This window comes from Schistocerca nitens, chromosome 2 (assembly GCF_023898315.1).
Source record: "Schistocerca nitens isolate TAMUIC-IGC-003100 chromosome 2, iqSchNite1.1, whole genome shotgun sequence".
In the NCBI taxonomy this organism is placed as follows: Eukaryota; Metazoa; Arthropoda; class Insecta; order Orthoptera; family Acrididae; genus Schistocerca; species Schistocerca nitens.
Genome location: NC_064615.1, coordinates 102006244 through 102021542, shown reverse-complemented (window position 1 = coordinate 102021542; position 15299 = coordinate 102006244). Strand labels below are relative to the sequence as shown.

Below are 15299 nucleotides of genomic sequence, written 5' to 3'. Positions count from 1 at the left end.
TCTATAGCATGGAAGCCTAAGAGGAGGGGGGGGGGGGTTGTTGGACCCATAATAAGTTAATAAGTTTATTTTTTCTTTCAAAGCATATTTTTTCTTTCAAAGCAGGAATTTTCTATAAAATACATTGACACCAGTGTTTCATAAAATAGCTAACAAACAATAACTCAAAGGAAATATGTAGTATGAAAGTTACTTGGGCAAAAGCGGGGGGGGGGGGGGGGGGGGGACATAAAAAAAAATTGTTGGTTCAACGGACATCCCCCCCCCCCCCCCCCATTAGGCATCCTAGGGTTAACAGCTAATATTCTTAAAATTTTGTATTCATGGGGATCCACAGGCCCAGATGCTTAATAAACGTGAACATTGCATTAGACTACTACGGACGATGTTTGTGTGTGTATTAAGCTAATGTGCATTGGCAATTTCAAAATAACTCAGATCTGCATAGGTAAATGCCTAATTTATCGATTTTTTTCTGAAATTATGAACAATTTAAATAATTAAATCAAACAAACACTCCATTTGATCCTTGTTTATTACAACAAACATTACATGAAGTAAGGTAATCCTGCTGTCCAGTTGTAAGTTGGGACAAAACATTCCTTATTACCAGCATGTTCACTTAAAAAGATTTTCAATTTACACACAGAAAATTTGAAACATAAAATTAAGCACAACTGTTCTCCAGGCACTCTTGCATGATCATATTGACAAATGAAAAAACAAAAATACAAGGGAGAATATCTTTTTTTAACTTCATCCCAAAGCAAGAAGAGTTCTACATGTGCTGAGTATAGTCTACTTAGGATAGCATCCTCACCCACTGCAGTCCAGTTAATTTAGAAAAAAAAAAAAACTGGCCAAAGTGAGAACTGCAACACATCAAGTAGCAACAAAGAACTGTACTGCAGGAAGTTGGGACATTACAGTCCCCGCCTCAACAGGTGCAGATGGTTCACACTTAGCTCTCTGGTGTGTGAACGCATCTGACATGGGCCCCCCAACAACCTCGACCAAAGAGAAGAGGTTCGCTAGGAAGAAGGGTATGATTGATTTAGTTTGGTTTGTTTCTCGACTAGGTTCCCATATTCAACTTTAGGAGATTTGTTGAGTTGGCTTTTTTGTGAGGCGTAATTTATATTTTGAGACTTTTCTTGGGTTGGGGTGCTACCCTAAGAGAGTCAATAGCACAAGAGCTCTCCTCCTGCACACACTCAGCACTGTTACATAAGTTTGTATCTCAAACGTGTTAAAATATAACTTTGATTTTGACAATTTTCTTGTTTTCTGTGGGAGCCCACCACCTCAAACTGGAACACCTGTGGGGGAAAAAAAAAGTTTTATTCCTTACAACCTCAAGAAGTCTTTTTTAATATGTTTGCAAGTTACACAAAATTGTTACAAAAACTGAACACTTTACCTCTTGCAGCAATAGAGGTGCTCACAGAATTACTCTTTTTTGTGTAGTCGGCCATCAGCCCATTTTACAGCGTAAATAAATCTGCCATATATTCACACTCCACATTCACCTTAGTAGCAAATGAGTATTGTAGTGCATGTACAAGCAACAATTACTATGAACCACTTGATGAATAACAATGTGTTGGGCACTATTTTCTATTTGATACTTAGATACACATAGTTAATCCAGACACCTTTTAGTGCATTTACTAAATAGATCTTTAAGAGGTATAGGATTTGCAAATTGTTAAGAGGTATAGGATTTGCAAATTGTTAAGAGGTATAGGATTAGCAAATTGTTTTATATTCACAATCCTGCACAGGTAGAGGTACACTATAGTCATTGAACATAACCACAAAATGCGAGAACCGTGTTTTATAAACTCCTGACTTTAGTAATATAGGGATGGGCAAAAGATAAAGAAAAATGACACATTCCATTCAGTATAGATTCTCACACAATGTCTTAAAAATTGGGCTTTGCTTTGTGAGGTTCTCTATTTTCTAGTGCATCATTCTTCTGTGGCTTGTTTTGTTTCCATCTGCTTACAAATTCCAGATGTTCAATACTGCACGTTTATATAAAATCACGTATATTCTTTACATATAGCCAGCAATTCTCATACTGAGCACAAAACTTGGGACACACAATCTATTGGACTCACCCTCTATACAAGGAACACTTTATCAGCTATATGAACCAACAAACATTTATCATATAAATAACACTAGGGGTAAAAGAATACAATTCGGGAACGTAAGCAGGCTTCTGAAGGTTTCCGTACACAGTGTAAAGGTAACTTCGTGATTTTGTTACTCAAACAACATGCACAACATTCATAGCAAAAAGGCACCACATTCATTAACTGCAGCCACTAACTTGCCAGAAAATCCCAACATTTTTTCACCAAACTGTTTCACAGCAGATCACACTGTAGTTCCACCCTTAAATCATTATAAATACATCAAAATGACATCTACATAAGTGCCCATGTGTTGAAAAGCAATTGGAATTGCTCAACAGAATAAACACCACTGGATCTGATAGAACCCCAGTTCAATTCTACACAGACTTTGTGAAAGAATTCACCTCACTTCCAGCAGCAGTGTTACATAGGCCTCTTGAGGAACAAAGTATTCCAAATGATTGGGGGGAGGGGGGGACATCCCCATTTTCAAGAAGGGTTACCAAGAAGATGCTCAAAACCAATAGCCCTACACCTCTGATGTCATTCTGTTGTGGAATTTTGCAACATGTTTTAGACCGAAAATCTCTGTAGGAACCAACATGGGTCCCGAAAAATCCTGTGAAACCCAGCTCAATCTCAGAAAGCAGTAGCCACAGGCACCCAGGTAGATGCGGTGTTCCTAGACTTTATGGAGTACCATACTGAATATGTGACTGGATTGTAGTTTTGCTAGCAAACAGAACACAGCATATCATTGTGAGCTGAAAATTCTTCAAACACAGAAGTAACTTCGGGCGTGCCCCAGCAGAGTGGTACTGAAAGATTGAATGATAACTTTTCAGAACGTATGAAAATGATCTGGTAGGAAAAGAGAGAGAAGGAAACATAGTAGGTGAATATGGATTGGGGGAAAGAAATGAGAGGAAGTCGTTTGGCAGAATTTTGCACAGGAGCATAACCTAATCATAACTAACACTTGGTTCAAGAATCATATAAGAAGGTTGTACACATGAAAGAATCCTGGAAATACTAGAAGGTATCAGATACATTATATAATGGTAAGACAGATTTTGGAACCAGGTTTTAAATTGTAAGACATTTCCAGGGGCAGATTTGGATTCTGACCACAATCTATTGGTTATGAACTGTAGATTAAAACTGAAGAAACTGCAAAAAAGTGGGAATTTAAGGAGATGGGACCTGGACAAACTAATTAAACCAGAGGTTGTACAGAGTTTCAGGGAGAGCATAAGGGAACAATTGTCACAAATGGGGGAAAGAAATACAGTAGAAGAAGAATGGGTAGCTCTGAGGGATGAAGTAGTGAAGGCAGCAAAGGATCAAGTAGGTAAAAAGACGAGGGCTAGTAGAAATCCTTGGGTAACAGAAGAAATATTGAATTTAATTGATGAAAGGAGAAAATATAAAAATGCACTAAAAGAAGCAGGCAAAAAGGAATACAAACGTCTCTAAAATGAGATCGACAGGAAGTGCAAAATGGCTAAGCAAGGATGGCTAGATGACAAATTTAAGGACATAGAGGCTTATCTCACTAGGGGTAAGATAGATACTGCCTACAGGAAAATTAGAGACCTTTGGAGAAAAGAGTACCACTTGTACGAATATAAAGAGCTCAGATGGAAACCCAGTTCTAAGCAAAGAAGGGAAAGCAGAAAGGTGGAAGGAGTATATAGAGGGTCTATACAAGGGTGACGTACTTGAGGACAATATTCTGGAAATGGAAGAGAAATTTGTTAACATCAAGCATAGTGTCAGGAAATCGTTTCTGAAAGTATTTGTATGGAGTGCAGACATGTAAGTGAAACATGGACGATAAATAGTTTGGACAAGAGAATAGAAGCTTTCGAAATGTGGTGCTACAGAAGAATGCTGATACAGAAGAATGCTGAAGATTAGATGGGTAGATCATATAACTAATGAGGAGGTATCGAATAGGATTGGGGAGAAGTTTGTGGCACAACTTGACTAGAAGAAGGGACCGGTTGGTAGGTCATGTTCTGAGGCATCAAGGATCACAAATTTAGCATTGGAGGGCAGCATGGAGGGTAAAAATCGTAGAGGGGGACCAGGAGATGAATACATACACTAAGCAGATTCAGAAGGATGTAGGTTGCAGTAAGTACTGAGAGATGAAGTTTGCACAGGATAGAGCAGCATGGAGAGCTGCATCAAACCAGTCTCAGGACTGAAGACCACAACAACAACAACAACAGGATAACATAGGAATTCTGTGAGATGTTTTGCAATTGGTGCTGTTGTATACACAGAAGCAAAATGCAAGAATACTAACAGAGAATCGCTGGGGAGTGTGGCAAGTGACCCCCAACACAAACATATGTTAACGTACTATGATTGCGTCGACAGAAGACCCTTTACTGGAAGATCACACGATTGCAGAACAATCGCTGAAAGCATTTATGATCATAAAGTATTCAATGGCATGCGTATGGAATAATCCTAAATGGAATTACCACATTAATGGCGAGTATGGTAACTGCCAGGCAGATTCACTGGAAGTATCCTCAGGAAATTTAGTCCAACAACATAGGAAGCAGCTTACACAACAGTCGTTTGACCAATACTTGAATATTGCTAACAGTGTGGAATCCGCACCAGACAGGACACTTACAGGAAATAGAGAAGATCTAAAGAGCAGCAGCACATTTTGTTACAGGTTCATTCAGTAAGAGCAAGATCATCATGCAGATGCTTAGCCAATTTCACTGGCAGATGCTGCTAGAGGCATTCAACATTATGTTATGGCATACTGTCATAAGGTTCCTGGCATACTTAAGTTCTAATACCATGTATTCCTCGCTGAGTCAACCAATACATTGCTTCCTCCTACGAATATCTCTTGAAAAGACCATGAATATAAAACTAGGGAGATTAAAGCCTATACTGATGCTTACCAACAACCCTTCTTCCCACCAACATATACACAACTGGACGAGCGACACTTGTACAAAAAGTAACCTCTGCCACACACCGTTTCAAGGTTGACTCGCAGATGGATTGATTGATTGATTGAGGAGGGTATGGGACAAAACGGTTAGGTCATCACTCCCGCAATTCGAAGTTACTTGCACCACAGAACACTGTTGGACCATGCAGGACGACTTGAGCACCTACATAGTTAGAGGTATTAATAGCTATTGTCTATTGCTTTATAGACTACAAGGCACGTATGCCTTTTCCTCCTGTAGTATCATGGCATCTTCTGTGTGAACGGTCCAATGCTGTTGTTCGCGCAGCTGCACGAAGACCGACGTCTTCTTCCCAGATTCATTACTTATACAGACTAAAGTGGGTCGATCCAGTCAGTGGGGTCAAACTATAAAGCAAAGAAGTTAAAACACACAGTAGAAGGCATAAAAGGGGACATCAATTCTAAAAACTGAGGGGGGGGGGAAAGAGTGCTTTTTGCATGGGGGAGTGGTCATGGGTCCCAGACCCAGGAAAGACAGGCCCCAACCACATCCATCCTGCCCTGCTCCAGGAGCAAAGCAAAATTTTATAACTGAAAATAAAAACCACATTCACGTAGAAAACTGAGGACTAGTTTAACCATCCTTGACTTGTCTGCTGAAAGACAAGGAATCTGGAGGGCTGCACTTAGTACAAACGGAAAAAGGAAGAGGACCTCACACACACACACACACACACACACACACACACACACGCACACATACACATGCACACACACACACACGCACACACACACACGCGCGCACACACGCGCGCGCGCACACACGCGCGCGCGCGCACACGCACACACGCGCGCGCGCACACACACGCGCGCGCGCACACACGCGCGCGCGCGCCAAACTGCAGTAGTTTCCCGACTATGTAGAGCCTTTTAAGAGCAGTAGTGCACCAGATTCATTCTACTGTTGGGCAAAAAGAGACTTGACTTCAATCTGCTTATCTGCACCTGGCATCATGAAAGGGATTGGGGGTAAGTATCGCGACACTGAACGGTCAGCAGTTCACTCCCCAGGATGCCCACATGACTTGGGACCCAGAGGAAGGCAATAGAGCACACGGCGCAGCCACGGGTAGAGAGAGTTCATGGATAGCAGAGACCAAAAGATGGTGAGAGTAGCATCAGTCTACAACCTGTAAGCTAGTCATTGAGTTGGTACATATTAAAACACTGTGCGGGGGAGGGAGTGGAGGGCCGAGAAACTGACGACCCTGTTTACGCTAACTGCTCTGCTCTGTGAACACACTACAATATGATCCTGGCAGTAAATGATGTTCCACACCAGTAGGACATGTAGAAGTGTATCCTGCATTATCTATCGTTTTAGAGCCATCGGTGTAGAAGATTGATGTTGCATCTATGTACCGTTACCCTGAACTTCTCAGCGTGTAAGCCATATCTCATCTTTCTCAATGACTTACTGGTCATCTACAATATCCCACAAAGAAAAGGGGTTTGGTGGAACACGCATCATGTGCCAAACATCCGCCCTGGTACCACCCACTCCAAACAGGGCTCACCTAGTGGCAGCACCAGCTGCCTGGCGAGGCGTAAGGGCTGTGGTGGGGAAGGGGGGGGGGACAGGAACCCACACCAAAGATGCTAGGAAGGGAGTTCTTCCACATATGGCTCACACTACGGATTCCAATTTACAGATAGAGGTCAAACCCCCACAAGCAGACCAGAAATCGCACAACAAAGCGAAGTCAGGAGGATAGCCAGACGAACATAAGAACACCAGGAGACAGAAAGGAAGAGGCAAAGAGAATGGAGTAGGGGCAGCGAAGGAGACGGAAGAGGAAGGTAAACCAGCCCAGAAAAGGAAGGAAAGCTGCAGTGGCTCAGGGAACCATGCGCACCATCCCTGTACCAACAAGAGAGCTGTGGGCTCACTTGGGGAGAGGGTGGCTTGAGGAGTATAAATATAGATGTCCGTGTAGAACGTACATAGTATTCACAACGAAAACCACCTCTCAGGTGAGTGCCCCTTCTCACTCAAATTCGTAGAAATCACAGACATAAATTGACGGGCTTGCTGCTAAAGCCACATAAGTCCATTTCTGGTCAAAAATGAGATGTTTCGGCATGTGATGTAACATCAGAACGTGCATCTTTTGGTGCAAGAGCCAGACTTTTGTGGACTGATCTGAATGAGATATGCATGGTTACGTTTGGTGGAAGAAACACATTAGTCTTTGACTTGCCTGGTTCTTGCACCGGTAGTTGGCAGCACTAGTGTGGCAGGCTGTTGTGTTGTTTACATGGCTGCATGTGAAGTTGTTCAGATCATGCATTTATCTGTACTGTATATTGTGTTTAAGGCATGTCTTCCGATGATTCACGCAGCGATAGTGAATATGAACACGTGACAAGGAAAATAAAAGGCAATTCTAGTAAATGGAACAGAAACAGAGACAAACTGAAAAGGCTATGTGGAGAGTCATATGTAACATACAATGGCGAGGTTATTCCAGCTCGTGAAACTGGGCCTGCATGCAACTGCAAAAGAAAATGTTTCGAAGTACATTTGCGAAAGAGTGAAGTATTCTATGAACAACTTAGGGAAGAAAGTAAAAGGGCCAGGGAAAATAAAGCTGTTGCATGTTTAGCATTTGATTGCCACCAAAATTTGCCTCTTCCAGTACTTCCTTCAACAGATGTATTTTATCTGTTGAGACAACTGTGGATGTACAACTTTTATATACACTGTTGCAGCAGTGGAAACGCTCACATGTTCATGTGCACAGAACGTGATGGCAAAAGGGATCCTGATGAAGTTATTTCCTGCTTAGATTGGTACCTGAAACATGTCATTCCCCTGATACAACTGAAATTGTATTATTTTCAGATAGCTGTGCTGCCCAAAACAAAAACAAGGCACTTCTACAGTATCTCTTCAGTCTTTGCACATACCATCAAATTTCAGAAAATTACACATTACTTTCCAGAGCGGGGACACTCATTTTTGCCTCGTGATAGGGACTTGGGGAACACTGAAAAGAGGAAAAGGGTTGTAACTAGATTGCACCTTCCCGAAGAGTGGCATCCACTTGTTAGAAAAACATCTAAATTCTTAACTGTTGTTCCTGTGAAACAAAACATGTTCAAAAGTTACAAAGACCACTTTAAACAGTTCTTTAAAACAAAATATGAAAGCAAAACACAATGAGCTTTTCAAAATTTCACAGTATAAAATATTGCAGTACAGCTATGCTCACAAATACATACTTAAAGCCAGCCAGAATCAACACATGACTTATGTCAGAGTTTGCACCACTAAAGAAGGCAATGAAAGGTGACTTTACCTCCCCAGAGGAATCACTGTATGGTGGTCCTATACCTCTTAAAAGGCACAAATATGATGTCATGAAATTGGTTAGAAAGTATATTCCTACTGCAGATATGGGTTTCTATGAAAAACTCTGCAGGAAATGATGGTGAACACAGCCCAAATGAAATAGAGTAAGAATATTTTAAAATGACCATGAAGTAAATCAAGTAGGTCAACAAAATGTTCTGAGACTGTAGATTTTACATTTAGTTACTGATAATATCCTTAAAAAATTTACATCAGGACAGAATACTTTACATTATAAGGCATGCAAAACTATGTATAATTTCTCTGACAAAAGATATTGTAAAATGCCTGGTAATCAATAAAAAGTAAATTTTGATTCATTAATTGTTATTTTGTTTTCATGTTAATCATGTCCGATTTTGCATGCAGTATTTCAGATTTTGAAGTCTTTAGTGCAAAAACCATGAAGTCCAAATATTTATAATTGCAATTTGATTTATTAATGTGTATTTTTAATTTCAAAATTTTATACATAGCATATAAAATACAGAGCTATAAGTAACGTTGTCTTATATAATTTCTCAAAAATACACACCTTCTGTAGATGTCAAACTTTGTTTTTCAGTTTTCTCAGAATGTGTATTTTGTGATTTGCCTGGTTTTTGCAGCAAACGCTTCAACTACGAATGAATGAAGCTAAACAATGTTTCCCCCAAGACTCCAAAATGCCAGATTTGAATGCAATTTAACTGTTGTCTACGACAGAGTAAACATTTTGAGGCCTGTTACCACCTACTCCTTCACAGCATAACTCACATGGACAAAATACTTTTCTGAGAAGTAAGTTTTAAAATGTCACCGATTACAACTCGGAATTTACAAATACTGGTACAGGATGATTTGGGCAGTTTGGCTGCAGTTGGCAGTGGTAGTTCAGGCCCAATGCCTACCGGACTCTTGCACATTCATAGTTCAAAACACTCCCCACCTAGAAATGCCACGGGATTCATAGTCAATGGCTCAGTAAACTCTCAATGAAGTTATCGCCTTCCTACTTCGCCTAAACCTCAAGCTACACAACAGATCAGACTGCCACCTCAGCCAAGACAAATCTACCCTTCACAGCAGACAGCAAGCAACGTGGAAAGTGAAATGTACAGCTGCAGTCAAAGAAACCCACATATATGCAAACAATGAGCCATGAAAACTACAGAGACAGTAGAAAACTTAAAACATGGATGTAACAACAAAGGAAGTCACCAGACCACAGTGACAGATAAGCCAACCTCATGTTCTTGATCCCAGTATCAAATGAGGAAATAACCAAGATTATAAACAAGCTAAGAAGAAGTCTACTGGACATGATGAAATGTCACACACCACTATTGGATACTGTCAACTGCTCATTAATGGAAGGTAGTATCTGTGTACAAAAAAACAGAAAGAATGATGATCCTAACAAATGCAGACCAGAATCTGTAGTGTCAGGTTTTTCAAAAATACTAGAAATGCTCATGCTCGAAAGACTGAAAGCTCAACACGAATAACAGAATGGGAAATAAAAGGTATAGCAACGTCATAATCAACAGAATTTATTGGACAGGTCTTGGACAATCGAATGGAGTTTTCTTTGCCCTACCCATGGCATCTGACACAACCAATCAGTCCTACTATAAAAAAATTATATATAACTGGTATTCACAGACATGCAGCAACCTGGATAACATCAGACCTCAGTGACAGGAGGCAATGTGTAACTGAGCATAATATACAGATCATAAGTTCCAAACATGAAATGTGGTGCACCTCAAGTTTCTGTAACGGGACCTTTCCTCTTCAATACGTAGATAATTTTTTGATTGGACTGGACTGGGTGAGGCAGTTTCAGTTAGGTGGTCATGTATAAAACTAGGCAATGATCTAATTTGGAAACAGCAGATAAATAATCGTTCGAACACACTAAGCTCTGTGACATTTGTGATACATAACTGGCTCAGTATGCACTTCAAGATCTATTGTAAACTATTTAAAATGGAGTTTCTGAACCTTATATGCAATATGGAATTACTGTATGGAAGGACTCTACTGTCACAGGAACAAAATGAAATAATAAAGAAGGAACTCATCGGAATTATACTGAGAAAGAAGCAAAAAGAATTGTATGTGACTGTAGGCTTTAAAGAATTGTATGTGACTGTAGGCTTTCCCGGAGTTAACTATTGATGAAGGTTTCTCGGGTCTCCACCCGGCTGGAGACCCGAGAAACCTTCATCAAAAAGACTAGTTTCAAACATCTTAATATGCAGACTACAGATTTCCAAAAAAGGGCCTATACACTACGGTATCGAGATAATACAAGCAGTCATGAAAATTACAGAACCTCAGGACTGAGATGATGTTCCTGGAAAAAAGTTAGTCTAGCCGTAACTTCCAATACCAATAAGAACACCATCACCATATCTGCAAGCCAAACTAGCTAAAAGAAACATTTCAGGAGCTGACAACAAGCCACTGAATAAAAAGCACAAAATTAAGAAAGAAAATCCCAAGTTTGGTGATATAAGACTATACATTACGGTATAAATACTTACTGGGAGAAAACAGTTGTGCGTTCTCAGTTACCAAGATAATGTACATGTACAAGGGTGAAATTTGCAGCAGCCCAAGGAAGTGTGGTACACTTCCTTTTCTGATTCCTTTTCCTGCAAGACTCGCGGAAGAAGCCTTCATTTCTGCGTTATGACATACTGATAGATGAGCTTAATTTCTGGAAAACACATTCAGTCACAGTGTATGAGAAAACTTATTTTAATGGAAAAAAAACTTCAGTGCAGAAGAAAACTAGAATATAGAATTTGAAGTGTTGCATACTCTCACCTGATGTCTGATGATGGTGATAATAAATATTGGACTTCATGTTGAAAATGCGACACATCCACAGGCTGATGGGGGGTGTGCAAGCAATGATGTGAAGATGTTACCAGTACGCCATTTTACTTCATGTAATGCTAGAATAAGAAACAATTATATACAACTAAAACTGTCACAGCATGTATTTAATAGTCACAGATTTCACAGGTGTACTACTGTGTGCCACATATAAGTCATCACAAAATTGACAGTCAATTTGCAACAAAACAAAAAATTTATAACTGTAACTTGAATATTACTACTCTTATCTCTTAGTCCAAATGTCTACCTCTCTAAAAAGTGTCCAAGTAAAGGAAAGAACACCAGTCTCTCACTTTCCAGATAGCAGCTGCCAAGTGAAGGAGAATTTAATAATTTAAAATTATCAAATTTGTCAAGATACCTCACTTCCGATGTTGCATTGTACACAGTGATCTCAAGTTGGCATAAATCGAACTAATATATGTCCTGGGACCCTTACTGTTTCGGCCATATACTGATGCCAAACATGAAGCTTACTTTAAGGTATACTACACTGCTTGCAGATGACACACATCCAGGTAATAGACACAAGACAAAGCTGACCACGATTGAAATAATTAAACCACTTGTGCCATCACTGAGTGAATGGTTTAGTGAGAAAAATATCACTAATGTGGAAAAAAAAAAAAAAAACCTACACGAGTTTCAGCCTCTCATCTCAAGAACGAGAACTCTTCGACTTGCTCCTAAACAACCAAAAGCTCACCAGTGCAAGTTCCCCTGGTTTTTTGGTATGTGGCTTGAAGAAAATCTTAAATGGAACACTCATGTCAGTTACATCAAAACAAGCTGTCAACTGTGTGTTTATACTCTATGGGCATTCAGGAAATCTGTCACCAATTAGTCCCTAGACAAGTATATTCTTACCTTCATATCATACTACAATAGGGGGATTCTGGTGGAACTCGCCCTGCAGCAAAGGTATCTTCAAATTGCAAATAGGTGTTCCACAGGGCAGCATTCTGGGCCCATTGTTATTTCTAATTTATATCAATGATATACAGGCTCCAGACAGCTCAGCCAAAATTCTACTATTTGCAGATGACACGAGTATCATAATTAGTGATATAAAAGAATCATTGTGTACTACAGCAGAGAAAACGCACTCATACATCCAGTCATGGTTCTATTCAAATAAGCTGACATTAAATACAAAGAAAACAAACTTTATACAGTATGGAAGCAAGTGTCAAGGGGAAAATATGTGCCTTATGCTGGATAGCAAACAAATAGAAAAAGTGTGCACTACAAAGTTTCTGGGAATGCGAATTGACCAAGATTTAAACTGGAATGAACACAGTGTGTATCTTACCCAGAAACTTAGCTCAGCATGTTTTGCCTTAAGAATAATATCCAAGGTATGCAGCAAAGAATGTATTAGAGCAGTATATTTCAGTTATTTCCAATCAGTTGCAAGCTATGGCATAAGTTTTTGGGGAAAAACCAGGTCAAGACTAAATGACATTTTTATTATGCAAAAAAGAGCTATTCGTATCATGACACACAGCCCACCACAAACTCACTGTAGACCCTTATTCAGACAACTAAAGATACTTACAATACCATCAATATATATTTCTAAATGCCTGGAAATGATAAGTAAAAATAACTGCGATCTCCAAACCAACTCAAGCTACCATGATCACAATACAAGGCATTGTAAAGACTTCCACATTCCCTATGTAGCAAAAACTAGAAGTCAGAAACATGTTAGCCACTTAGGAATAAAGCTTTTAAATGCACTTCCATCTCAAATTAAAGAATTGAAAGGCAAAAATAATTTCAAGCATGAAGTAAAAAAATACTTGATGGAAAAATGCTTCTACAGTGTAAATGAATACCTGTCTCAGACTGTGAATTGAAACCTGTCAGACTAATTAAATGATGTATATCCGTAACAAGTTTTGTGTATAAGGCATAGTTCATTATCTAAAAATTTTCATTGTGAGCATGTACTTTTGTTTTTTGGGTAATATGTTGTTGTACACTACTTTTGTACTATGTGTATGTAATTTGTTTGCTGTTTGTATATGTTTGTCAATTTATTATGTGTATGTGTTGTTATGTGTTACGTGTAATCAAATGACAAATCCTATATCACATGTGTGATCTACTGGATGCTAAATAAATAAATAAATAAATAAATAAATAAAATTTAAAAGGCAATATGTATAACACGCAATCTGAGATATGATGAATCATGCAAGCAACATTTCCAGAAACTTGGCATTATGGCACCACCATCTGTTTAAACTTCCAAAGGAAAGACAGACCGGTAATATTCAATGAACACATTCGTAGCTATTAAACAAGACAGCAGTGGGCCCTACATATGATTCAGTCCAGAACAAGTTATCAAAAAACTGTCTTCCATGTCAGGATTAGGCCTGATTATGGTGCACATTTCCTAAGAATGAACAAGTGAAAGTACAATGTCTCCTGCTTTCTTATAATATTTAACAAACTTTCATGAAACATTGTTACAATGTGATTGTAAAAATTACTTGTAAAAATGTATGCTGACTTGTCCAATACATGTCCAAACTGCACAATATTATGATTACATGGATCAATAAAATATTAAATGTTCCAACTGATCTTAATAAGCCACACTAAAAATCCAAAAACTAACAGTCACAGCAAGCAATAGGTGATTTCTAACTATAAAAGGCAACAGATTATACCCTTTTCTGTATAGTGAAATAATACTGTAAAGGTATGCCAGATGTCACTTAGAAACCCTTCAGCCCCAACCCGCCAAAGCTTGTTCGCTAGGGGAATTCCTCCAATATGAATTTATTATATTATACATATTTAAGCATTAAATACTCTATCGACAAGAACAAAAATTTGAATTGTTGCTCAAATTTAATCTTATTCGCTCAAGAACTATCCACAAGCACCAACACTGAATCAATCTTCCCGCGCAATTAATAGACAACGGTTACCCGCATGCAAAGACAGATACAAGTCTAGCACTACAATTAACGCCTTCGTAAGCTAGAATTATGCTTAAACACGTCGCATCTAATCATACATTATCTTCAAACGGAATTGTTTTTCATGCTTTGGAATATATGTTGACACAGTAACACCATACAAACATAATATACTGGAAAGTTCTACACACATATCAAAATAACTGCGCACGGCAAGTTACTCACTAACAAACTGGTGTAGTTTAAAAGAAAAAAAAAAACGCTGTTTGCTTCCTGCACGGTAAAATACCACATCATCTTTTGCTCCTGCACGTGTATCGCCTTGTAAAGCATTTTTAGTGGTGTCAATTCAGTGAAACTCTTAATACAGTACTACATTTCGCAAACACAGTGACTACAAGAAAAACTAAGCTTTCAACCCGTTCGCCACATGAGACGAAACTGTTGGAAACTTCTGTGTGTGCGCAAGTTAGAAAGAAACTTAACGTGCAACAAGTAAAACTGCGTTTCTCTTAACAGCTCGTGTGAAAACAACATCCACAAGAACTTTTTACCAACTTACTTTGCTGTGGCTTCCTGTCCTCCATTCTACGCTCTCCACGTTACTTCGACTCCATCCTCCACAGGAAAGCGGCGTGTGCGTCTTTGTCTCGGGTTATATAGCACTTTGCTCGTCACAGTAGGAAAGTGGGGGAACTACCAACCTCGTGACAGTGCACCGTACTTGTAGAAGTGTTGGGGGTTTCTAGTGTTTGAAATAACACAAAATGATTTCCCTTTATACACATATTTATAGACGAGTGGCAGTCTTGTATTCCTTTGCTAAATAAAAAATAGGTACGGTACCGGGCGGAACAGAAGGCACGATGCAACAATATACATTTGCGCATCATTTGGACGATGTGGGCATTTTGTGAAACGACACGCCAGTGTCTCTTGATTTTTCATTGTCT

At 39.2% G+C, this 15299-nt stretch overlaps 1 long non-coding RNA gene across 1 annotated transcript; it reads right to left on the bottom strand.

Moving 5' to 3' along the window:
* Positions 1-517: 517 nt before the first annotated feature.
* On the bottom strand, positions 518-15057 carry LOC126235766 (uncharacterized). The gene is made up of 4 exons (XR_007544807.1): positions 14909-15057; positions 11333-11463; positions 11047-11222; positions 518-1319 (listed from the first exon to the last, which is right to left on the bottom strand). It is a non-coding gene; the product is annotated as an uncharacterized LOC126235766 (long non-coding RNA).
* Between the last annotated feature and the right edge of the window lie 242 nt (positions 15058-15299).